We start from the raw sequence: 27190 nt of genomic DNA on the forward strand, positions 1-27190 counted from the left end.
TAGACACAAACCTGACATACAGAGCTATACATAGCATCCATTTCTTCAGAGACCCCAGCAACCCAGCAAGGATGGATCAGGCAGTCAACGTCATTGTCTGACTAGCGGGTCTAAGAATGTCTCCGCAGCAATCTCTGTCTTCCAAGGGGCATAGATCCTCCTCCTGGTAAGGATGGCTTCTCGATCAATCAATCCACTGAGCAACTGCACTATTCACTATGGGAAGACAGGAGAAGTTAACACAAGGTCCCTGCCCAAAAGGCAACACTTAGCCACATAAAACAATAAGCAGACAGTACCAGGCAGTATATCATCAAGTGCTAAATTGGGTGTTATTGACTCTAAGTGCTGTTAGAGTTCAGAGAGGGGAGAAATCAATGAGTAATGTAGCCGTGGAGAGCTCTGGGCCATCACTCCCCAAGTTTCTTGAGGGCAGGGACTGTGCCATCTTTTTCTTTTCTTTTCTATTTATTTTTCTTTTTTTCCTTGCCTCTCTTCTTCTTCTTCCTTTCCATAGATCCAGTAGAGTAACGCACCCAAAAGAGATATATAAGAACTGCTCTCTTTACATTTTCCCTAACTTCTTTCATAAAGGATTTGAAGTAGCTTAAAGGGATATAAAATAAATAAATAAATAAACACACTTTAAACAAAGGTGGCAAGGAAAAAAGCAAAACAAGGGTAGAGACAGAAAATGGAGCTAGGAATGAGGAAAACAGTATAAAATACAAGCCAGAAAAGACCATGCCTTCACAAGTGATGAACCACACATTTGGCTCTAAGCTTTTGAATGGACTATTTGAAAAGAAAAACTGATTAATTATGCAATTCGTACTCTCTGTATGACAAAAACAGACCAATCGTTTGGCAGATACAAAACTATTCCAGACACTTACGCCTTCCATGAATTTCTCCCCAGGGTCCCCATAAGGCAGACACGTTGGGATGTAATGAGAAACACCGGGAGGAGACTTGGAGAGCAGACTCAGCCCTGAGTTTCATGGGTCTGTTAGTTCCACACACACTCTCCACCGTCTGGGACTACTCCTATTTTGTTAATCTTGGGGGTTATGGGACAACCGCACCATTTAACTGCAGCGTGAATCTATAAACTTACAAGGTATGAGAGAGCAGGACAAATTTAGGAGGGAAACTGCTCCTAAAACATTATAGGATATAAACAAATACTCAGCATGCACACACACACACACACACACACACACACACACACACACAGATGAAGCTAGAAAGAATCTTGCCATCTACTGCATATGCCACATTTCATATGTAAATAATCTTAACACATCCTGAACACATTTCTCATGTAAACCTTACCATCTCCTGAGCATGCCACATTTCATATGTAAACAATCTTAACATATCCTGAACATACGTTTCCCATGTAAATAATCTTACCATCTCCTGAACACGCCACATTTCATATGTAAATAATCTTAACATATCCTGAACATGTTTCCCATGTAAATAATCTTAACATATCGTGAACATATGTTTCCCACGTAAATAATCTTACCATCTTCTGAACATGCCACATTTCACATGTAAATAATCTTACCATCCCCTGAACATGCCATATTTCATATGTAAATAATCTTACTGTCTCCTGCACATACCACATTTCCCATACAAATAATCTTACCATCCCCTGAACATGCCACATTTCATATGTAACATTGTAGCGATGTCTGTATTTCATTATTTCTCTTGCTAGATTTTAAGTTCATCCATACCAAGTACAAAATGGCATTTTGTGGATCTCTGTAGCTCTCCTAGTGCCCAACACCGATCTTGCTCTAAATGTTTTTTCACTCTATAAATATTTATTGAATGCCTACTAGCTGCTAGACACTCTTACGGCAATCAACAAAACATCTGAATTTTTACCCCTAATGGAATTTACAATCAGGACAGAGATGGATATGAGACAGACAATGTCTGGAATAAATAAGTAAATTATATAACACATAAGAAGGTAAAACTTACTGTGGAAAAAATGTAATACAGTGTAAGAGGGATGTGAAATGTGTGTGGGGGGGGATGGGTGTGTGTGAGTGTGTCTGTGTGTGTAGTGCAGGTGGTAGTATTAACCAGGATAGTCAGTATAGATTTCATTGAGAAGTTGAGACGTAAACAAAGAGTTAAAGATGGTAAGGGAGTTAACCAAGCAGATATCTAGGGAAAGAATATTTTAGGCAGAGGAAATAACTCAGGCTTCAAGACAAGATATATATACATTCATTGAACATTCCCTAGCCCCCAAATAATTGTGATTTATTGGGACTAGTGTTAGAGATGACAGTATAGAAAGAAGTACAAGGCCTAAAAAATGTGGAATAATAAACATTTCTACATTCTTAGTAAAACAATGAGTTGTTCAAAATGTGGAGCTGTATATTTTCAATGAAGAATAATATTGACTGTGATGCCCAGCTTGGAAGGAAAAGCTCTTAGTCAGGATAGGCTAGGTGAGGCTGCAGTAATAAACAAATCCAGAAATCTCAGTAGCTTCATGTGAAAAGAAATATTTCTTCTTCATGCAAAGCAGATGCTTCCATCTCTCCAGGACAGCTCCCTTTAAATACTGGCTCAGGGACCCAGGCTCTTTCCACCTGTGGCTCTCCAATCTTGATATAGGTGCTTCCATAATAAAGCAGAACATCAGAAGACAGAATACGTAGAAAACTTAACACTGTTCCTTTATCCTTTGGCCCAAAGTGACTCATGTCACTTATACTAAAGCTCATTGGCCAGAACTAGTCACATGTCTCAATCTAACTGCCAGAGATGCTGAGAAATGCAGTATTTCTGTGTACTCAGGAAAAGGAATGAAACTTAGGAAGAGGGTAAGTCAGACTACATTTGAGTTTGTGGAACTGCCAGACAGGTTAACACTGATTTAGGTCCCATTCTGAAATAAGTCTATATTATGATTGAAATTCTCAGGCGGTGGGTAAACCCTGTCAAGATTATAATCAATAACAATATCTGGAGGGCTTTGTTTTATTCTTTAGATCTTAAAATGTTAATAAAATGATTAGAGAATGATTAAACCCATATTTTGCAATAAGATAGAGGCATACATTACCCTACCCCACTATTTATCTAATAAAATTAGATAAAACAAAGTACATATCTCCCACAGAAGATGTCTCTGTGTTCTGAAGTTGCAAATGTTCTGAAATAGATTTTAAATTGTTTATATCTAAGGAGTCACAAAATTTTTTTTAGCATCCAGGTGCAGTGGCTCACGCCTGTAATCCCAGCTCTTTGGGAAGCTGAGGCAGGAGGATTGTTTGAGCCCAGGAGTTCAAGACCAGCCTGGACAATATAGTGAGACCCCATTTCTACAAAAAAAGAAAAAATAAAATTTTTATCAATATACACTGGAATGAAAAATCTCTAACGTGTAAAACTTTTTCTCCTTCTTATTCTTCTAATGTTTCTGTGACCTGTCTGTTGTTGTCTTACATTGGTCTGAGCCTCTATATTTCATTTTTTTCAGATCCCTTTTTGCTAATTTCAGGTATTTCTCAGCCTCTGTTCTTAATTGCTCAATGTTTGGATATTAAAAAATCAGGCCAGGCGCGATGGCTCATGCCTTTAATCCCAGCAGTTTGGGAGACCAAGGAGGCTGGATCACCTGAGATCAGGAGTTCGAGAACAGCCTGGCCAACATGGTGAAATCCCGTCTCTACTAAGAATGCAAAAATTAGCCAGGCATAGTAGTGGACATCTGCAATCACACCTACTCAGGAGACTGGTGTGGAAGAATCGCTTGAACCCAGGAGGCAGAGGCTGCTGTGAGCTGAGATCATGCTACTGCACTCCAGCCTTGGCAACAGGGTGAGACCCCACTTCAAGGGGGAAAAAAAAATCAAGTAAAATTATGTATTTGGAATAGTTCTACAAAGATGCTTTCCACCTGTTTCATTTGTTTTGCGTATTAACCAATGGTGACTTTACATCCTGCTCATATGTTTTTCTACCTTTCCATATTTGTGCATCTTCTGTTTCTTCTGGCTCCTAATCATGAATAATGGTTTTAACCCTATACATCAGGGATAGAAAGAGCCTTATAAACTTGAATAGAAAGAAGTCTAGACTGGGAATCAGACTTGCCCACTGAATAAAAGCATGATTTTGGACAAGGCATGGTGGCTCATGACTGTAATCCCAGCACTGTGGAAGGGTGAAGTGGGTAAATCATCTGAGGTCAGAAGTTTGAGACCACCCTGACCAACATGGAGAGACCCCATCTCTACTAAAAGTACAAAATTTAGCCAGGCTTGGTGGCACGTGCCTGTGGTCCCAGCCACTTGGGAGGCTGAGCCAGGAGATTCGCTTGAACCTGGGAGGTGGAAGTTGCAGTGAGCAGAGATCTCCACTGCACCCCAGCCTGGGTGATGGAGTCAGACTCTGTCAAAAAAACAAACAAACAAACAAACAAACAAAAAAACACCGTGATTTTGGTTTCTGGTAAAGTCCCCGACCCTTCTGCAGCTGTACCTGTTAAATACTCGGGAGTTTTATGTCGCAATGACTCTAAAACTCGGACAGACGGAGCACATTCAAGACTTTGTTTTAGAATAATCTAGCTTTGGAAATGCTGAAAGAGCTATGATAGTTCCAGCACAAGATTGACCTGGCTTCAGCTGCTGGAGAATAGGCTCAACCAGGGCAGCCGAGATGGAGACACATAAAAAGAAACAAAAGCAATGACAGGATTTGGTTCATGTATGAGATGATAAGATAATTTCAGAAAGTAACTTAAATTTTCTCCATTCCTTTGAATCAAACTATGAAGGTTGTCTTTTCAAGTTCATTTGATCAGTGTTTCTTACTTGAAAGTCATTCAGTTCATTGAAATTTTCTAATGAAATAAAGTAGGTTGAAAATTATATCTTTTTGAGTTTCAAGAATTACTCTTAGAATTTCATGATACATCTTGAGTGTGTTTATGTTTCATCCCATTTTTTCTTGTTCTTTATTATAATTGCCAGATATTTATCAGACATTTTTAAAATGGCTCTTGGATTTTTATTTCCAATTTCCAATACTTCATTTTTCTAACTCATTAATTCCCATGCTACCACTATGATGTATAACTTCTTGTTTTTCTACTGATTTTTTTATTTTTTTCTATTCTCTTAATTTTTGGATTCTTAATTTTTTATTTTTACTCTTTCTCATTTTATAAAAGCAATTGAGATTTGAGTTTACTTTACTACTTGGCAATTCAAAGATACAATGATACAAATCTACTTTTAAGAATTTATTACAGATTTTGTGACCTTGACTATGAATTATTTTTTGTAAACATGTCATGACTATTTGAAATAAGTGTATTTCCTCAGGTGACACATTTTGATACACAATATGTAAAATTAATCTTGCTTGTTGTATTTTTCAATCATTACTATCCCCATTTATTTGAGTCATTTTGATCTATTAAAAGACTGAGAGTGCTATGTTAAAGCTTCCCTTTCTCTGTGATGGCATTATTCATGTGTTCCAAAGTCATTTTAAAATTTTCAATACTATGATATTTACAACAGAAACATTAATGACTATTTTATCTTTATCATGATGAACGATCTCATTAACCTAACTGCCTTCATCCTGAATTCTCCTCTGCCTGTTATTAATAATGACTTTTTCTCATCTGTATTTACTTGATGTATCATTTTACATACTTCTGTTTTTAAATTTTATATGTAATTTTGTCATACATAAGATATGTATCTGTATATAAAACATATACATGAGATATAAGATATACATATACAAATATAAAGATATAAGATATATATCTGTATATAACATATATACATGAGATATAAGATATACACATATAAAGATATATAAAAGATAAATAAGATATATCTGTATATTTTATATATATATATATAAGATATATATAGGTGGACTCTACAATTTCATGGGTTTGATTTTTCAATGTATCTAAGAATCCTTATATTTTGATGTATTTCCTCGTCACTTTTTTATAAAAACTTTTTATTTTAAAAGTTTTAGATTTACAGAAAATTTGCAAAATTTTCCTTTCCCCTCACTCTCATTTTCCTCTATTAACAACATCTAACATTATTCTGTATCAGTTGTGTATTTGTCACAACTGAGCCGATATTGATATATTATTATTAGCTAAAGTTAAACATTTATTTTCAGATTTATTTAGTTTTTACCTAATATCCATTTTCTATTCCAGTCCCCATTCAGGAACCACATCACGTTAAATTGTTCCATCTTCTTAGGCTCATCTTGGCTGTGACAGTGACCTTGGTGATTTTGAGGAGTACTAGTCAGGTTTTTTGTACAGTGTGCCTCAAGAGGAATTTGTTTGATGTTTTTTCTTAAACTTAGATTATGGGTTTGAGGGAGGAAGACCACAGAAGGAAAATGCCATTCTCATCACATCACGTGAAGGGTGGGAACCACCACCATGACTCGTCACTGTTGATACTGACCGGGATCACCTGGCTGAGGTAGTGTTTCCCAAGTTTCTCCACTGTGAAGTTACTCTTCTGCTCCTCTTTCCATACTGCTCGCTTTGGAAATAAGTCTCTGTGGGCAGCCTCCACTTAAAGATTGGGTAGATATGCTTTACCTCCTTGAGGGTGGAGCATCTACTCAGATTATTTGGAATTCTATGCCAGTGATTTGTCTATTTTTCTCCACTTATTTATTCAGTTATTTCTTTCTACCAGGATAAACTCATGGTTATTTATTTTATACTTTGGGCTAAATACAATACCATTTTACTTATGTTTTTGCTCTGGTTTTTGCAGTTTTGCCCATTTAGAGCTCTTTCAGTTGGCCCTGTGTCCCCTGACATCATCTTTCCACTGTTTTGTGTGTTAGTTTAGTACTTCCTTACTTTCTGGCATAAGATGCTACAGACTCATTTTGTATATTTCCTATCTCAGTCCTAAAGCCAACCATTTCTCCAAGGAGCTTTAGTTCTTTTAACTGAAGAATGGCGTTAGAACAGAACATCTGCACAATTGTTGCTAGTGGGGTGTCATTGCTTCTTGAACCTCTTAGCTGAAGGAGCAAGGAAATACATGTCATTTATTTATTTTTAATTTTTTCAATAATTCTGAAATAATTATAGAATCACAGGAAATCTTTTCAATGTTTATCTGGCTTGCTCCAATGGTGACAACTTCTACAACAGTATGACAACAAAACTCAGGAAATTTGTATTGGCACACTACTACTAACTAGACCACAAACCTTATTTAAATTTTACCCATTTTTGCATGCATTCATCTGTGCATGTGTGTGTGAGAAAGAGACACGGAGAGAGAGAGAGACATCTATGCAAATTGACCTCAAGTGTAGATTTGTGAAACCACCACCACAATCAGGAAGAAGAACTGTCCCATCACCACAAAGGATCTCCTTTGTACCACCCTTGATAATCACATTCATACCTCCCAACTCCATCCTTATCCCTGGCAACCACCAACTGGTTCTTCATCTCTAGAGTTTTGTCAATTTGAGGATGTCAAATGGAAGGAATCACATATTCTGTAACCTTTAGAGATTGCCTTTTTTTTTTTTCCCGCTAAGAATACCTTTAAGATTCATTCAAGTAATTGCATATATCAATAATTTGTTCCTTTTTATTGCTGAGTAGTATTCCACGGTATGGATGTACCAAACTTTGTTCACCCACTTACTCATTGAAGGACATTTATATCATTTCCAGCTTTTTGGGTATTGCCAATAAAGCTGCTATGCACATTCATGTGCCACTTTTGTGCGAGCATAAGTCTTCACTTCTCTGGGATAAACGTCCAGGAGTGCAATTGCTGGGTTGTATTGTAAGTGCATGTTTAGTTTTATAAGCAACTCCTACACTATACTCCAGAGTGGCTGTAGCATTTTACATCCCCACCAGATCCTGCTTTTCTGCATCCTTTACAGTATTTCATCATATCTTTTTTACTTTTTTTAACTCTAGCCATTCTAATAGGTATGTAGTGATATTTTGTGGCTTTAATTTGTATTTCCTTAGAGATTGATGATGTTGAACAGCTTTTAATGTGCCATCTGTATCTCTTCTTTAGTATTTGTGGTTTTTATGGTTGAGTTGTGAGTCTCCTTTGTATATTCTAGTCCACTGTAAGATGAGTGGTTTAGTAATATTTCCCCCCCCCCCCCCCCATCTGTAGCTTTTCTTTTCATCCCCTTCATAGGACATTTCACAGAGTGAAACTTTCTGGGCCGGGCGCGGTGGCTCAAGCCTGTAATCCCAGCACTTTGGGAGGCCGAGACGGGCAGATCACGAGGTCAGGAGATTGAGACCATCCTGGCTAACACAGTGAAACCACGTCTCTACTAAAAAATACAAAAAACTAGCCGGGCGTGGTGGCGGGCGCCTGTAGTCCCAGCTACTCGGGAGGCTGAGGCAGGAGAATGGCGTGAACCCGGGAGGCGGAGCTTGCAGTGAGCTGAGATCCGGCCACTGCACTCCAGCCTGGGCGACAGAGCGGGACTCCGTCTCAAAAAAAAAAAAAAAAAAAAAAAAGAAACTTTCTAATGTGAAGAAGTCCAATTTATCAATTTTTAATGCATCATTCTTTTGGCATTTTATCTAAGAACTCTTTGTATCCAAGAATCATGATTGTATGCTTTACATGTAAATCCACTATTGCTAACAATTATTATGAAGACTAATATATTTTATCTTTCTTCTGTTATCTTGCTTTATACTTCATTGTATTTACTTCCTTTAAGTTCCTTTTATTTTTTCTCCTCTTTTCTCCCTCCTATGATTTGGCTTATATACACTTTACATTTGGGCTATATAGTTGTAATGTTTAAAATAATTCAATGAATTTTCTTAATTATCAAGATTAATAATGAAACTAAAACTACTGACTTTGTTCTGTATAAAACTTAACCTGCTCTGATTTTTTCTCTCCCCACTAAATTATTATTCATATTTTGCATCTTATTTTATAAGAATAGACTTTTTGACATTCATATATTTCACAGCTATAATGATAACAATTATATAATTCTATATTTACTTGGTTTTGTTGCTCATTGGTAATTCTATTGTAAAACTATCATTTTTAATCATTTCATTTATTATTCATTATTTCCTCAATTCATTGAATAATTTTAATTCATAAGAGATAAATTGTTGGTAACATTTCTGAACCACATCTAAAAATAACTTTTTGTGACTCTCACATATGAATGCTAACCCTTCAACATATGGGATTCTTAGGTCTCTGTTTTCTCTCTTGGTTTGCTCTTGGTTTTAATATTCTGCAGGCACTCTATGATATTCTGATATCTGGTGATGTGGAAGAGAAAACTGAGGATATGGAAAGAGTGTCAGATGAGAATTCTTAAGTAAGTGAGAGAACCAAGTGCCAAGAAATGAAAGGAAGCAAAGAGTTTCAAGAAGAAAAATTAAATCAATAATTAAATGTTGCCCCAAAGGTCAAGTAGGTTGATCATTGAGAAAAGTTATTGGATTTGCAATTAGAAAATAATTGTAACCTTTGAAAGAGCAATTTCAGGAAGACAGTGAAGGTAAGAGCCTGTTTCTCTGAGCTGGGAAGGGCCTTAGAGAATATGAAATCTAAAGTCTTCAACTTCCTGTCCAGAACATGACAGAATTGACATGTCCAAGGTCATAAAGTTAGTTAACGACACCAGTAATAGACACCAAGAATACAGAGTAATAGACTCTCCTGGATCTGTGCTCTTTTTATCTGTGACAATACCAGAAATGGAGAATAGAGGCAAAATGATCTGGTCGAGGGAAGGAAGTTGTGATGAAGAGCAGCTGAAAGGGGTAAGTCCAGTAGATGTGGATCTTTGAAGGAAATGGGTGGGCAAAAATAAGAGAGATGGGGGTGAGGGAAGAGAGAGAGGAAAGAGAAAGAAAGGGAAAAATCTGGAAAGGTAAGCATGTCTTGCAGACGTTAGCTCAGAGGTACACACACACGAGTCTGAAAAGAGTCTACCAAAATAGACATGGCCTCAGTCTGCCAGGGTCAAATGGAGTCTATCAATTGCTTTCCTGGAAAGCAGAAAAGGAACATGAAAACAGGCTGTACCTGGAAAAGGCTACTTTACACTTTAAATATGTGCCCTTACCTGTGGAAGCATTGGTAACACTGAAAAGTTTCAGCCAGTACTGAGCTGACTGTTTCTGATCTACGCACTGCATCCTCCATTGGATAAGACACACATTCTGAAAAGTCCTCTCCTGCCATCCAAACCAAGCAGTGCACCTAAACTGTGGATTGGACCACAGTGGGACATATGAAGAAAAAGGAGTGCTACTGAAGACTCAGAGTGAAAGCAGGGTCAGAACACAGAGAAGCAACTTTCAGTGAACAATATATTATACACATACACACACACACACACACACACACACACACACACACTAGATGCAATGGAACACAGAGCTAAACTCACTTCCAGCTAGAGTAGGTAACTTAACTTAAGTGCTTGGCAATGTCTATTTCAACATTCTTTTTGATATTTTACTATTTAATTTTCTCATTTTACATCATACTTAATTTTATATGACACTTTAAGTCTCATGGAAAGTAGTAAAGCTTTAATCTCTTCCCCATCCCCACCCCAACACACCCACACCTGTAAAAGCAGAAGTTAGAAAGTATGTCAAACCAAGGGAGCTTGACTATTTCCATTGCAGGGCCCTTGACAGTGATGGATCTGGTGCTATCCTGCAGGCCACAGAGGGCCTGGGGTTGGTGATCTTCTCTGCTGACTTTCCAATCACTCCAGCTTTGAGCAGCTCTAAGCCAGCTAGTAAGCAAACTGGGACTGCTATCCATTAACATTTTTCAGTCTTTTACACTGTACTGTAATTTATCCCTGTCATTTCGACTCAGGCAGTGGTCTTTAGCTTATTTCTGAGATCTTATTACATTTTTTATTCATAGAGAAGTAAGATTTAGGTATCGAAGATCAATAGTAGCCTCCATCATGCTTACATTATTAATAAGAAAGACGTTGTATGAAGACAGACTGGTGTCTTGGATTTGCTCAGCAGCTGGGCTCATTTCAGACAGGCCAGACACACTGCTGCATTTCACTCTGTTCTCTCCTTCAGGCCATGTGCTATCTTCACCCCTTCTGGGATTGTGGTCTCTGGCACTGGCACACCTTTTAACACCTTGGTTTGGTACAGCCAGACTCAAAGAGGGGAAGAAGTCTAATTATCAGAAGAAGTCCTGAGAAACAAGAAGTCTGCACTTTTTCTGGTGCCTTGGATTCCTGTTGTGGTACAGGCTGTCTTGGCTCAGTCAGAAACAACATTAACAGGAGTAACAACACTAGTTGAGTGCTTTTCCATAGGCAAAGTTCTTTTTCATATATATTCAAGGTCAGGATTTCCTTTTCCAAACTTCAGTTGTTATCTAGCAACAACAGCTATAGCTTGATAGCCATGCTTCTCTCATACCCTGAGTTATATTAATACATGAAGCACTCCAGTGTTCTGTCCAATCAAAGCAAAAGTTTATTATCCCTCTTCCTCCAGCACTTGCCAGAGGAAGGAAATGGAAACCTCAGAAGCTGAGAGCAGTCTGTGCTTCATGGGTAAGAAGGGTAAGGGTCAGGGACCATGTGACTTCTGTGTTCCCAAATTTGCTGTCAAGCAGCAGGACTGACTCCGTTATTGAGCCGTAATGACCTGACTGTACAGTTGAGGTAAATTTTTCAGAGTCGTTTACAATTCTCTCACTGGCCTGGGACCTAGACCAGGACAATGGACAACTTTCTCAGTCCTCCTGTTACATTATTTATGTGGCATTTGACACCAATGACCACATCCTTCTTGACACCAACTTCTAGCTTCTCAAATCCATTCTCTGTTGGATCTTCTTTCACTTCTCTAACCAACTTTTCTTTCTTGGTCTTGTTTTCACACATCTTCTCCACTGCTTAACAGTTGGCCTCTCCAATTTTCTATTCTTGGCCTTTTATAAAAATCAATCCAACATGCTCTTCCTATGCAATTTCATTCTTTCTTCAGTTTCCACTACTCCTATAGGGCATTGACTCCCAAAGCATTACTTTAAATAACTCAGACCAGTCTGGAGCTCCAGATGGAATATGTCACTCTACTTGACATTGTCACTGAGATCTCATAGTCATTTCAAACCTATTATGTCCAGAACAACTCAGATTTCTCCCTAAAACCTCTACTCTTCCCCGTTTCTAAATGATTGGCAGCACCCAGACACACTCTCTTCCACAATCCCCACTTTTAGTCTTTGCCCTCTGATACGGTTTGGCCGTGTCCCCTCCCAAATCTCATCTTGAATTATAGCTCCCACAATTCTCACGTGTCATGGGAGGGACGCAGTGGGAGGTAATTTAATCATGGAAGTGGGTCTTTCCTGCGCTGTTCTTGTGATAGTGAATAAGTCTCATGAGATCTGATGGTTTTATAAGGGGGAACCCCTTTCGCTTGGTTCTCATTCTCTCTTGTCTGCCTTCATGTAAGATGTGCCTTTTACCTTCTGCCATGATTGTGAGGCCTCCCCAGCCACATGAAACTGTGAGTCCATTAAACTTCTTTTCCTTTATAAGTTACCCATGCTCGGATATGTCTTTATCAGCAACATGAAAACAGACTAATACACCTTCCTTCTGTCATACTTGCACTGCTCTTTTCCAGGTTAACCCCCAGCTTTGTCTTGTCTGCCCTGCTTTAAGAGCCTCACACCTTATTTGTCTCCCTACTTTCCAACTGACCTTCTCAGAGTGATTGCACCAGAACACAAACAGGATCCTGGTATTGCCCACAGCTGGAACCCTTTAGTGGCTTCCTGATACTGTGAAGCAAAACTCAAATCCCCCATTTCAGTTTCAGGGCTCTCCCCAATTTCTGCAGATCTCCCCACCCCCACCCCATCAGCATCATATTTTAAGCTCCTGTCACACCAACCAGCTTGCAATATCCAAGCCTCCTTGATGTTTTGTGCCTTTAAGCCTTTATTTTTACTTTTCCTGCTTCCTTGGCTGACCCCATCCTCCAACTGGCCATCACTCCCTTCCTGTACCTCCCTCTTGAATCTTTTCCTCATTACCTCACTCCCTCCAGGTGCAATAATATCTTTCTCCTTTGTAAGCCCAGCATATCCTATGTAGGCCTCTGCCGTGGCACTTACATTTTATTACACACTTTTGTTTATAGAATCACATCTTAATTTTCTTTGCATCCTTAGAAATAACGATGGTAACAATCGTAAACATTTATCAAATAGTATGTCCCAGGAGCTGTTTAAACCATTTTACAGGTATTAACTCAATCCTCACAGCAACCCTATGAGGTAGCCTGATTTTAAAGTTGAGGAAACTGAGGCACAAAGTGTTTGTATCACTTGGTGATATGTTATATCACTCAAGGTCACACAATCAGTAAATGGAAGAGACAGGCTTTGGACCCATTTGCCCTGACTCCAAAGCCTGTGATTTAAACCACTATATTTTACTACCAGTGCCAAGTCTATAGTAGGCACTTAGTGAGTGCTTACTGGATGAATTAATGGGAATAGATGCTTGGGAAAGGGAGAGCTAGATGTAAAACCCCGTAAAGGGGAAGCAAATCTATGGGCTGAGCAGGGTCGAATAATCCATCAGGACAATCAACCCAGGTTGGGCAATTGCAAGAATCAAAGTCTGTGGGTACATTTTTTTTTTTTTTTTTGAGATGGAGTCTTACTCTGTCACCCAGGCTGGAATGCAATGGCACGATCTCGGCTCACTGCAACCTCTGCTTCCTGAGTTCAAGCGATTCTCCTACCCCAGCTCCCCGAGTGGCTGGGACTACAGGCATCGTTCACCACGCCCAGCTACTTTTTGTATTTTTAGTACAGACAGGGTTTCGCCATGTTGGACAGGCTGGTCTTGAACTCCTGACCTCAGGTGGTCCACCCGCCTCGGCCTCCCAACATGCTGGGATTAGAGGCATGAGCCACTGTACCCAACCACTGTGGGCATATTCTAAGACCCAAGAAGTGATTGCCAGAAAAGTGTGGGGGTCCTGGAGCAAGGCTGCAACAGACCACATGACCTCATGGGGTCCCGAGCCACCAGGACAGGGGCTCCTTTGGAGATCTGGGACCTGCCTCTGACAGCCTCAGGGGCAAAGCCACCTGACCACATGCCTAAGCAGGGTAGCAAGCCACAGAAGAGACTGCCCCCTACCTATGCACACCCTATTATGTAAGCTCAAGTTCTCTCCAGACTGTGAGCCCATGAGGGTAAGACGATTTCCTATGAGACTTTGAACTTTCAAGCCTGGCAGACAACACATGGTAGGTACCCATTAAATGTTTATCAAATGAATCAAAAGAAAGCCACACAAAAAAATCCAAGACAGAGTCCAGCCACCCTGTTCTTCTCTTGCTTCCTTCACAAAACCTGTCACAAGGCTAGTCATATAGATGTTCAATAAATTATAATTCCTAAACATCATCCTTTTAGTGATTATCCCCCTCTTCCACCATAATCTATAATTAAGTTTCTATTCCTTTACTATCCCTTTCTAATTATGAACTCAGAGTCCAAAGAAACAGCAAGAATCCAGCAGCTTAGTGGTTACGAGAGGCCAATCTTGAGTAAGACCTTCTTGTCCCAGCATAAATGATCCTAACTTCTGCACCACTCTTTTCTCCTGTGTGGATATTGACAATAAAAATCATAGAGAAAACACAACTCCAGAATATCCTAATAGCAAAGATAATAGCAATTCCCATCTTGCATTGCCTATGTATTTTTTTCTATCTCAACTCTTCTCATATCTAACCTTATTTTTTCCGAAAGTTCTTACAGTTAGATACCGAAATCTCTGTTGTTTGATCAATCTCCAAGGACTTATTAAACATAATCTATGTTCTTAGCATTGAGAAAAGTTGGATAGAAGAAACTTCAGACATGAGTCCTGCTCACAACTTCACTTGCAGAGAATATTACTATTTCATGATTATAAAGACAAGAAAACAGGCTTTTAAAATTCAGTAACTGGTCCAAGGTCAAACAGCTAGCAGGAGCAGAATAGGAACTTGAATGCAGGTTTTACTAACTTAAATCCTGTCTGTGTTCTTAATGAAGCTACTCCACTGTAGTAACAATAGAATCCCAGTAGAAAGACTAGTTGAAATTAGGGTAGTTAAGAAAGGCTTCCTGAAGGAAGTGGGGTCATGAGCTGGACTCTGGAGATCCTTGGGTTTGGGCTTGATAGAAAGGCAGGAGGAGGGCATTTCAAAGGGAGGATATCCCGTGAACAAATGCACAGACTTCTTCTCTTGCCTCCTCCAGAAAATCTATCATGGGGCTAGTCATATAGATGTTCAATAAATTACATTTCCTAAATCATCCTTTCAGTGATTATCTCCCTCTTCCACCATAATCTATAAGTTTCTATTCCTCTTACTGTCCCTTTCTGTCTTTCCAATTATGAACTCAGAGTCCAAAGAAATGGCAAGAATCCAACAGCTTAGAGCTGGCAAGAGGCCAACCTTGAGTAAACCTTTCTTGTCCCATCACAACTGTGCACAGGGTGTAGGGGAAAATGAGGCGAGAGGAGTAAACTGTAAGCAAAGTTAGGACGGATGCAGATTGGCAGCCCAGGGAAAGACGGTCATTGCCAGGAATCTTCCTTCCTTCTGTGGCTGAGCTAGTACAGCTCTCACCACTGTGTCTGCCTAGTCTGGACAGATGAAGCCTGACACTTCCCCCACTTCCCCCCCACTCACTTCCCCCCTTCTGAATGCCGACCAATGAGCAGCCCAAACACGTTTCTCAAAGTCTAATTAGCATCAACAATAGTTCAAGCTAATCGCCATAATTAATGGAGAGACAAGGCTGTGACTGGAAAAATTATAAATGGGAATAATCGAATGCAGTTGAATCTGGAGCAGCCTCTATTCAGGAAAGCTGGAGGGGGAACAAGTCGACTCACCCTCTATTCCTTTCATTTTTCCTAACGGGCTCCCCACCACCCTGGCCCCCGACAGACAGCATGAATACAAGAAGAGACAGTCTCATCAAATCAGATTCCATCCATAAGGCAGGCAATGACCTCTCCCAGAGAATTACTGTTATTAGACTTAATTATATAATAATAGTTGCACAATGGCCTGGACCCCCTCCTCTTCTCTGACAACACCCTCAAGTCTGCAGTGACAATATTGTTAGAATGGAACCATGTTTTCTCTCCCCCTACTTTTCTTTTTGTCCTTGATTTCTCCATATGTCTTTTCTCTTACCACCTATCTCTTCTTCAACATCCCTTTCTTCATCTTCCTTTTCTTTTCATCTCCTCATTCTCTATTTCTTTTAGTTTCTCTCTCCTTTCTCTTCATTTTCCTTTTCAACCTTTGCATTTCTTATGTAAAGACCAGGCAGACATCTGCACCAGTCTTCTGCACCAATCTCCTCTCCAAAGGGCTTTTCTTGTCCCTGGTCCCCTTTTAGCATTTGTGCTTTAAAAAAAAAAAAAAAAAAAAATGTGATATGCCGTCCTCCTCTGTAAGGCTTTCTTTTCTTTGGGCACTACTTTAGCAGATCTCCTAATGTTCTTACCCTAACATGACATCTCTAAGTCTTCATGAAATGACCTTCCCTTCCTTCCTTTCCTCCCTTCCTCCCTCCCTTTTTTCCTTCCTCCCTCCCTCTGTCCCTTCTACCTTCCCTCCCTTCCTTCTTTTCTTTCTTCCTGTTTTAACTTTCAACATTTACTGAATCCCTAAGGTATACCAGGCACATGTAAATATGAAAATGGAAGACCATGAAGCTAAATCAGGTCCTGCCAGATGATTAAGATAAGTGGTTCAGATACCCCAATGGGCTTTACACATTGAAGTCTTCTCATTTCCTAGGTAGAAATTGTCAACAAGTTAGACTACAATACTTCATTTTTCATTTGAAATCTTTCTAATATTCCCATTCTCTCCAGCCTCATGTCCACTAACCAATCCTGTCTCATCCACTCCAGACCTGTATTCTACCAACAGGTTCCTGGAGACTAGGGACCCAAATCCCAGCATTGACCCCACAGCCAGAGTGGCCAGCCAAGTTCTGAGAAATCCATAGGGTGGGACTTTGTGCTTAATGCAGGTGAGATGATTGATAGTTGTTGGGTTTTTTTTCTGCTCACTCTGAAGAAAACTCTAGAAAAGTGTCATTGTTATTATACAAAGCCAAATGGCATACTTTTAAATGCAGTCTATTCCAGTTTGCCACCACAACAGTGACATGGATTATAATCTTCGTAATCTGGCCCCATCTCCAGACTCATACCCAGACATGCCCTGAGAATAATTCTGTTAGGTGTGTAAGGGTAGCAATTGGTGGGACAGAAAGGAATCCAATCAAAAGAAACAAAGAAAAAAACCAGCCAGGGTGACACAGACTCTGTTTCAAAAAGGAAGGAAGGAAGGAAGGAGGGAAGGAAGGTGAAAGGAGATGAGAGGGGAGGGGAGAAAGAAATCAAGAAGAGAGAGAGAGAGAAAGGGAAGGAAGGAAGGAGGGAGGGAAGGAAGGAAGGAGGGAGGGAGGGAAGGAAAGAGGGAGGGAAGGAGGGAAGGAGGAAAGGAAGGAAGGAAAGAGGGACAGAGAAAGGAAGAAATCAAGAAGAAAGAAAAAGAAAAAAAAGAAAGAAGAGAAAGAGAGAGAAAAGAAAAGAAAAAGAAAAGGAAAGAAAAAAGAAGAAGGAAGGAAGCAAGGAAGGAAGGAAGGGAGGGAAGGGAGGGAGGGAGAGAGGAAGGCGAAAGGAGAGGAGAGGGGAGGGAAGAAAGAAATCAAGAAGAGAGAAAGAGAAAGAGAGAGAGAGAAAGGGAAGGAAGGAGGGAGGGAGGGAAGGAAGGAAGGAAAGAAGGACAGAGAAAGGAAGAAATCAAGAAGAAAGAAAAAGAAAGAAAGAAGAGAAAGAGAGAGAAAAGAAAAGAAAAAGAAAAGGAAATAAAAAAGAAAAGGAAGGAAGGAATGAAGGAAGGAAGGAGGGAAGGGAGGGAGGGAGGGAAAGAATCAGAGAGAGAGAGGGAGGGAGGGAGAGAGGGAGGGAGAGAGGAAGGGAGAGAGGGAGGGAGGGAAGGAAGGAAAGAATCAAAGATAAGGGGCCAAGTTTAACTCTTACGTAACTCTGTAACAAACAATGGAGGAAAAGAAGGAACAGAGAAAAAGAGGGGTAAAGTTTGGCCAATAAGAAGGTTAACCTACAAGACTGTGCTGGCACTTCATTAAGATGAGTAAATATTTGGAGTTTGGTGCTTTCATATCAGAAAGGATGATTTATTTCCTCTTTCATTTATACATGCAACCCAGGGGTCAGCAAGACTTTTTGAATTCACATTACATACCGTTTTAGATATTTCAGCAATAATCTTCAAACAGCACACCTCTGCTCGCATGTATTTGTAAGAGGCAGAATAGAATTGTGCAAAAAGAACAGGAATTAGAATCCAAAGACCTGGCTTCAGGACATTACCAGTTAATGTGGCTCATGGATTATTCTGTAAAATGAAGGTTATAGTAAGGAAGATTAAAATAATATGTAAGATTATATTCATATTAATATCTAGATTTTGCCTGACCTTATGGGTTATGAGGATTGCATAATTAACTATGAACTAAAATGTTCCGAAAACTGTTAATTACTGGACCTGTCAGTAATCATGTTGGATCCCCTACAGAGCTCAGCCCTCCAGGCACTAGGCACATATAAAGTGCATAGTGAATAAGTGTGCACTGATTGATACCTGCTTCTCTCACATAATACAGAAAAGAGTCATTATGGATCAAGCAACTTTCTACTCTCATTAAGCTTACATCCCATAGAGAATGATGAAAAGGTCTGGATCCCCCCTAAAGTGTGGCCCTGAGAAAATCAGTGTAAAGTACAGCATGATAATTAGGGCTAGGCACACCTCTGCCTGCAGCAACCCCACACTGACCTAACTCATTCAGCTGAAATGTCCCCACTCCACATCAAGTCTTGTCCTATTTAATCTGCACCTTATTCATATAATGTCAAAATTATTAGCCTGTTTTAAAAGTGAGGAGACTGAGTCTCAGTAAGATTAACTTGGCAGAGTCACAGAACTAATAACTGGCCAGGCCAACATCGTGTCTGCAGATGCCATGTTACCTCCACCGGAAAGCTGAGTTCAGCGGAGAGGGAAAGATGAAGAAAGGTCTCTAGCTAAGCAGAAAAACAGAAAGCTTGGAGTCAGAGGCACAGGAGCTCCTGCTTTTGCCCCGTGTCTCAGTTTACCTCCAGCTCTCTGAGGGCACACACCTTCCTCTGCAGTGTTTGAAACTCCTGCACATTTTCTGGTATGTGCACTCCACAAAGGAAAGGTAGGGTCCTGTTCTTCTTTGCATTGACTTTGTGTCTGGCCTGGGGTGTGCTACGGCAGCACAGGGCCCTGGTCCGTAAGTGTGGCATTGAGAGAAATAAAGGTTATCTTGGCAATGAAGTGCGCTAAACAAGCTATGAAGAGGGGTGGAAACTCCTCCCTTCCTTGAGGCCTGGAATGACACGTTGTCCTTGTGACGTGTGCTGGGAGGAGTGGAGTTCAGATGTGACTGTCTGTAACTTATACACACAGACCACACATTGCCATCTTTGGGAGCCAGGGGGCCGGTGACTCCTTCCTTGGTGCCCTCACTGCAGTCTGTTCTGCCCTCTCAGTTAAGGCTGACCCACCATACTGCTTATACACCTAACACTCCTACTGGCTGTAGCCCCATAGGTTGGGGGGTGCAACTTTTCCATTCCAGAGGCCACTCAATCTAATCTTCTGCTTCCAGGTGGGGTCAGGTGTTCATATACCTCCAGGCTGAAGAGTACCTTCAAGGTGCAGGGGCTGCTGAAAGTTGCCTAAGAGATCCTCTTGTCCCTAAGGTCCTCCCAGAGCTACCTGGCAGCCCCCTTTTCATGGCCCATTCCTCTGGGAAAGGCGTTGCCTCTCCATTTACTTTAGAAGGGAAAAGAGTGGAAAACAGGAAGGCATTAAAAAGTGACTAAGCACCTGTTATACGCTATGCACTTAACTAGCTATTGTATGAAATCTCTTCAAATTCTCATAGCAGCTCTGAGGTGGTTGGTGTTATGCCCATTCTACAGATGAGATAACAGAGGGCCACCGTGGTCCCAGGGTTAGTGAGAAGTGGAATCAGGACTGGACCAGCACCAGAGCTCCTGTTGTTTGTGTCATCCCTATTGACTCCCTCACACAGAGGAGGCCTGAGAGTGTGGGGGGACTGACAGCATGAGCTCTTGCTCCGTGACCTAGAAGTTGGAGGTCAGGACCCAGGAAGTGTGCGGCTCTGTCTTTCTGAGGGTCAGAGCTCTCCCAGGGCAAGGACATGGTGCCCAGGTCTCTGCTGACCGAGCACTGGTGAGTTGTTCCATCTGGTTGGAAACCGCCCAATATTCACCCTGGAATATTCTCCTCTAAAAGCCCCCATTTGGCTCTAATTGTCTCTCAGAATTTAAAATTGTTGATACATACATATATATATTTTTCCCTCCACTAGAAATAAACTGAGTTCCTGATGGGCATGAAATAGAGAATTGAGAAATGTTAAGTACTTTAAAATACACTATTTATTATGCCATGAATTGTATTTTGTTACTGAGATTCTTCTGTCATTATGTGATTTTGGAGAGGGTTGGGTTCTTTTTACATGTTTTTTTTTTTTTTTCTCCCCCTGTTCTCCAGGGAGCTTGCAGTACTTAAAACTGTGTTGTATAATAGATAGTATAATCACTGTAAATTAAATGTGCCTCTGCCGAGTTGTGTTTTATGTTAATTCCATTGTGTGGTGGCAGCTGCTTGGGAAGGAAGCTATGGATTGGCAGGGATGTGGGTTTCCAGCTTAGCCAAGAACCCACATACAGGTTCTGTGCTACAAGTGGTACATTATCCTAGGAATAAGCTAGTGCTTCAGAAGAAAGCATAGAGGTTAGGAATGGGATAGGTGCCATAATCTGGGCTGGGAAAGACTAACATCGATTCCCAGGACAATGGCCACAGAGATCTTTCCTAAGGGCCACAGAAAAAAAAAAGGGTCAGGTAAGGATCTCAATCTAGTCAAGCCCAGACCCATGTCTTTAAAAGCAAAATGTCCCCCTTCGTGTGGGACACTATTGTCACCTACTTCTAGCTACCCTACAACAATTGGCAGTGAACCCTCAAGATCCAAAGGTCCTGTGAATTTGTTTAAGGAACTGTAAGAAATATGTAAAAACAGGGTCTCTGTCTGTTCAATAGCCTTGGAGGCTGAAGAGCTCTGGAGGGCAGCAAGGACAGCAGTGGCCGGGGAAAAACAAGCCCAGGGGACAAAGGAAGGTGCACTGCAAACATATTGGGGAAGGAGGAATGGGCCAGACCAGGTCTTAGCCAGCCAGGGACCCCAGATGAGGCCCAGCATGGTGGGCCACAGGATGCTAAAGACACCAGTGCAGAGAGGATATCCTGGAGGCCAGAAAGTCACCATTTTAAAAAAACTGAACTTCTATTTCCCAGCCACTGTGCTGGTAAGTCTTGTCCTATTTAATCTGCACCTTATTCATATAATGTCAAAATTATTAGCCTGTTTCAAAAGTGAGGAGACTGAGTCTCAGTAAGATTAACTTGGCAAAGTCACAGAACTAATAACTGGCCAGGCCAATATCGTGTCTGCAGATTCCACGTTACCTCCAGTGGAGAGCTGAGTTACGTGGAGAGGGAAAGATGAAGTAAGGTCTCTAGCGAAGCAGAGAAGTAGAAAGCTCAGAGTCAGAGATTTGTGAGTACAGAAACAGCATGATGAAGTATGCATGCTAGAGAGACATGTATGATACATGAAAGTAGAAATGGTAGCAAAAGTAGAATTCTATGTAGAATATGTATTAGTCAGCTTGGGCTGCCTTTAACAGACACCATAGCCTGGGGGGCTTAAACTATATATGTTCATTTCTCACCATTTAGAAGGCATAGAGGTCCCAGATCAAGGGGCCAGCTATTCAGTTGCTGGTAAGGGCTTTCTTCCTAGCTTATAGATGGTCCCCTTCTCGTTGGTTTCTCCACATGGTGGAGACAGAAAGTGAGAAAGAGAGAGAGAGGGCCAGGTGCAGTGGCTCACACCTATAATCCCAGCACCTTGGGAGGCAGAGGTGGGTAAATCACCTGAAGTCAGGAGTTTGGGACCAGCTGGCCAACATGTTGAAACCCCATTTCTACTAAAAATAAAAAATTAGCTGGGTGTGGTGGCGCACGCAGGCAATCCTAGCTAATCAGGAGGCTGAGGCAAGAGAATCGCTTGAACCCAGGAGGCGGAGGCTGTAGTGAGCCGAGATTGTGCCACTGCATTTTAACCTGGTCAACAAAGTGAGACTCTGTCTCAAAAAGAGAGAGAGAGAGAGAGATCTGGTGTCTCCTCCTAACAGGACACCAATCCTATCACATCAGAGCTCCATCCTTGTGACCTCATATAACCTTGATTGCACTCATAAAGGCCCTGTCTCCAAACTCAGTCACACGGGGGGTTGCAGAATTCAACTTAGGAATTTGGAGGTACATAAACATTCAGTCCATAACAGTACAATTTTATTTTTATTGAAAATGTATATGATGCCAGGCACAGTGTCTCATGCCTGTAATCCCAGCATTTTGGGAGGCTACGGCAGGAGGATTGCTTGAGCCCAGGTGTTCAAGACCAGCCTGGGCAACAAAGTGAGATCTCATCTCTACAAAAAATTTTTTAAAATTAGCCAGGTATGGTGGCACACACCTGTAGTCATGGGTACATGGGAAACTGAGGCGGGAGGATTGCTTGATCCCAGGAAGTGGAGGTGGCCGTGAGCCGTATTTGTACCACTGCACTCCAGCCTGGGTGACCTGTCTCAAAAAATGTGTATGTCTCTATATATTGTATCTATTTGCCCTGGGAAGGATAGACAAAGCTACGAGCAGTTCTTATGTCCTCTTTGCTTATTGGTGTTATCTAACTCATCTGCAGTGAGTATATTTTAATGGTCGATTAAAGAACAAACTTGAAAATCATTTTAGCCCATTTGCCTCGGGCCCTGGTGCCTGGCAAAGGCTGTGTGCACAGTGGCTGTACTGAGTCCCATCTGCTCAGCTCTGCCGGCTGACTCCAACACACTCCTGCTTGGAGGGGCGCCCAGAGGAGGATCCCTGCGGCAGACTTACACCTTAACTCCATCCAATGCCTGCCTGCTCCCGTTAATGGTCCCTTAGCTTTTGGTATCCCTCCTTCCCTGTAGTTTTCAGACTTTGATGCCACATTGAGACCAGGGGCAACTGCTTAAAGGGCGGGACTGAGAAAAGCAACAGGCTACCAAGCAATTGATATGCAAGAGACAGCTGCGGCAGCCTTTGTATCAGAGCCTCACAAAAGCAATTCTCTGCAGTTGATATAAAAAGGTGTCAGTTCTGGTTTAAGTACTGTATTACCAGCAAAGATTTATCTGCCTCAAAGCCGAGCCTCACGCCACCGAGGGAATAAACACCTCTTCTGCTTATCTGTTTCACAGAGCACAATATTTCTCCAGTTGTTTCTGCTTCCAAAAGAACTTTTTCTTTGCCTTTCCCGGTTGTCTCCAGCAATTTGCAAGCACAAATTACTCATGCCCAGTGATGATGGCAGATGCTCCTATCCACACCCCTGCCTCACCTGGTCTCTGGGGAGGTTGCACAAAGAGGGCAAAGGCAGTAAGAGGGTCTTTTCAACTGGGGGCAAGTGAGAATATTGAATTCTGATGTTGAAAAGCCAAAGGATATAAAGGGGCAAGAGAAACCCCTTTACCCTAAATGGTTAAGAGATTGGCTGGTTTAGTGAGAAAAAAATCATTTAGAACTGTCTGGCCACCGCGATTAGTAGTATCTTTGTGAGACACCAGACCTGGCACAGAGGAGGATAAGGTCATATGCAGATTTGTCACTTGGAGGATCCTGGCTTCAGGATGAAGAGGTGGAGACATCTACCATCCCCTGGCTATAGGACTGTCTTCCCAGTAGGGTCATCCCCACTCAAAGTTGCAAAATTATGAAATGCCAAGTCTGGAATTGTAGAAATCTTGGCTGGATTCCCTCTGTGACTCATACAGATTACTTGGCCTTTCTGAACCCTGGTTTTTTTCTTGTAAAATGAGGATGCCAAGAATATTGCTTCTGTCTTAGGGCAGTGTTGTGAGGATCAAATACTGTACAACTCCCAAGTTTAAATGTTGCAGGTGTGTACGTGTGCGCGCATGTATGCGCATGTGTGTATAGAGTATGTCTCCGCACTGAGGCTTGAAACCCGAACAGGGAACAAGGTCTTTCATACCACTAGTAGTAGCAGGTTTAATTGGCAAGTATTTATTCCTGGGAGATGTAATGGGGGGCTTCAATTCACGTTCAGGCGTGATGACAAAGATCAGGTCCTGCGCTGACGGCAATGTGCTGGCTGGGTGAGACAGGAGAGTATCTGTCTCGGTGGGGAGGAGAGACGGCGTTTCAGGAGAGATAAAGAGTATAGAAATGGCAGGTGTGGGAAGGCTGTCTGAAGACAAAATTCCCTGCCTATAGACTTGTTTGGTTGCCGCCTGACTGGTTCTCAGATTTTCTGACCCATATTAGCCAAACAGTGTGCTGGAAAGCTGGGGGAGGCAGTGTGGCGTAAACCTGCAAGTACCCACCAAGGGGGCAGCCGACTTTAAAGACAAAGTGGTCCCAGCAGTTTTTTCTTATATAAGGTGCTGCAATTGCTTTATTAGTACTAACAGCCCTGTCACAGCAGCCATGGCTGGCTGGACTGGGGACAGTGTGCAAACCGAAGGTAGCCACACCAGGGCAGAGGGGGGCCTCCCAGGTGCTTCCAGCCTGACCTGAAAGAGCTCTGATCAATCTCACTGAATAAATAAAGGCAGACTGCTCCCCAAGGTACCTGCTGGGCTACCGAGGGACTTCTACCCTGCTTCACATTCCAACCTATCCCTGCCAGGAGCCCAAGAGCCCGCGTTCCACTTAGGGGTTCAGCCTTAGGCAGTAATGAGCCACAGAGACACGTGCATTCTGCAGGCACCTTTCCCAGACACTTGGACGGAGTCCAGCCCTACATCAAGGCACTGCTCTTCTGAAGCACCCAAAATTGTATCATTAATGTTAATGCTGCTTGGGAAAACATCCACTTATTCTTATAGGTTCCCTTTATGCTTAAGATACTCTGTGGCTTATGTCATAGACTGTAGCAGTTGGTAGAGTTTTCTTAAGGATTCTGACCTCAGAGAATATGATGAGTGTGAACTTTGTGGAGGATAAATATAACCTTACCAGGGTACCTTCTGGTCTGTATTTCACTTATAAGCTTCTTTCCAAATATATCTTGTCCAAATACTATTCTGTTCCTAAGATGGACTTTGGAAAACCCAGGCATCTTCCCTGGGCCCAGTGATTTCAATGGCCTTTGAAGCATCAGGGAAGAACTCTGTATCTGTATTGGGGATGGGTAGTGGGCTGACTACAATCACAGAGGCATAATTTCATCAGGTATAACTATCTCTATTAAACAGTTTACTCATTCTTTGATCTGACCTACACTCATTGAAACCTATTACACGCTGCCACTATGCGAAGCACCGGGCATATAGAAGTTAATCAGCAGGTTTTCTGCCCTCAAAGGAAACACAGTCCAACAGTAACAATCGCACAGAGTGCAATGGAGTGAGGCTTGAAAGATGTCCAGTGTACAGTGGAGATACAAAAGAGGTTGCCCCAGCTGTGATGCCTGCCTCCCACTCCCTCCCCTGCCAGCTTAATTCTCTGATAAAATGTTGGCACATAGCAAAATAAAGTACCAGATTCCAGGTTTAAAGGACAGTATGAGAATAGAGGCACAGTAGTTTGTGTTGAGATCAGAAAATGGAAGTATCATTGCACGATTAGAATAAAGAGAGAGAAAGGTGGTAGGTGTGGGTTGGGATGGGGTTTATGGAACCCCAATACTAGGGATGGGGAAACTGGGAGGGCTTGTTGTTTAAGGGGGTGGTGAGGATGGGCAGTTGACTTGGTTGACTATCCAGCGTCATCTCACTCCTCTATTTCTTTTTCATGAACATTCTAGAGCTGCCAAGTGCTTGATTTGAGGCCCAGGCAATCAAAGTCTTTCCAGTCTCCTTCCCAATGAGCAGTTTAGACAGGGCATAAGATGAGATTCTATCCAATGACACATGAGTTATCCTGGAAGTCAACTGGAATGGATTTTCCCAGCTCTTGAAAAGAACTGTTTGAAAAACAGTCCCTTTTCCTGCCTTTTGATGCTGCACCTTCACATATCATCTGGAAATGTTACAGTGATCTTGGGATCCAAAGGAGAACCACTCCAAAAAAATGAACTTAATACCCTCAGGATGGAAAAGTAAGCAGATGGAAACAACCCGGTCCTTTGATGCCACTGAATTAACTGGACCCCAAACTAGTATGTTCCCACACTTATTGGGATGTGAGAGCATGCAATTTTATTATCATTAAAGCTATGTTTAGTTCGGCCTTCCATTACCTGCAGTCGGAAGCATCCCAACCAATACACAAAAGGAGAAGAGGGTGAATAGCTCCAGCCAAGCATGTTGAGTGGGAAGTTCCCTCATGGTAAATAAATGGGTAGACACACAGAGTGAGCAGTGATTCATACAGAACTGGAGCTCCACATACATAGACCTGAGAGCATCTGTATAGAGGTGTCATCTGAAACCACAGGTGGTGAAAAGGTGACGCACACCACACGTCGTACTGGATGAACACCTCTAGGAAGATGGAGCAATGGTGCTTAACACTGCAGGGAGTCTGCAGGAGGCCTGTCAGTTAGCCAATGGTAGGTGGCCATTGGTTACCTTTTGGGGAGTAGCTTTAGCGCAAGGTACAGACAGCATGTTGCAATCATTAAGGAGTTGGGATGAAGGGATAGAGATAAAATGGTGTAGGAAAGAAATCCTACATTTTCAAAAGTCTGTTGAAGAAGGAAAGGAGAGAAGTAAAATGATAGCTTAAGAGAATAGTGGTTCTGAGGAAAGAGATCTTAAGGATGACATGATCTACACATGTGTGGAGACAGGAAAAGGAGCTGGTGGAGTCCCTGAGTATAAAGG

The 27190-nt window shown here is 41.6% G+C and overlaps 1 long non-coding RNA gene across 1 annotated transcript; it reads left to right on the forward strand.

Annotated features, from left to right (window-relative positions):
* The first annotated feature begins 22392 nt into the window (after nt 1–22392).
* On the forward strand, nt 22393–26716 carry LOC108587429. The gene is made up of 2 exons (XR_001906014.3): nt 22393–22616; nt 26170–26716. It is a non-coding gene; the product is annotated as an uncharacterized LOC108587429 (long non-coding RNA).
* Nucleotides 26717–27190: the final 474 nt, after the last annotated feature.

The sequence above is a fragment of the Papio anubis genome, chromosome 8, assembly GCF_008728515.1.
Source record: "Papio anubis isolate 15944 chromosome 8, Panubis1.0, whole genome shotgun sequence".
In the NCBI taxonomy this organism is placed as follows: domain Eukaryota; kingdom Metazoa; phylum Chordata; class Mammalia; order Primates; family Cercopithecidae; genus Papio; species Papio anubis.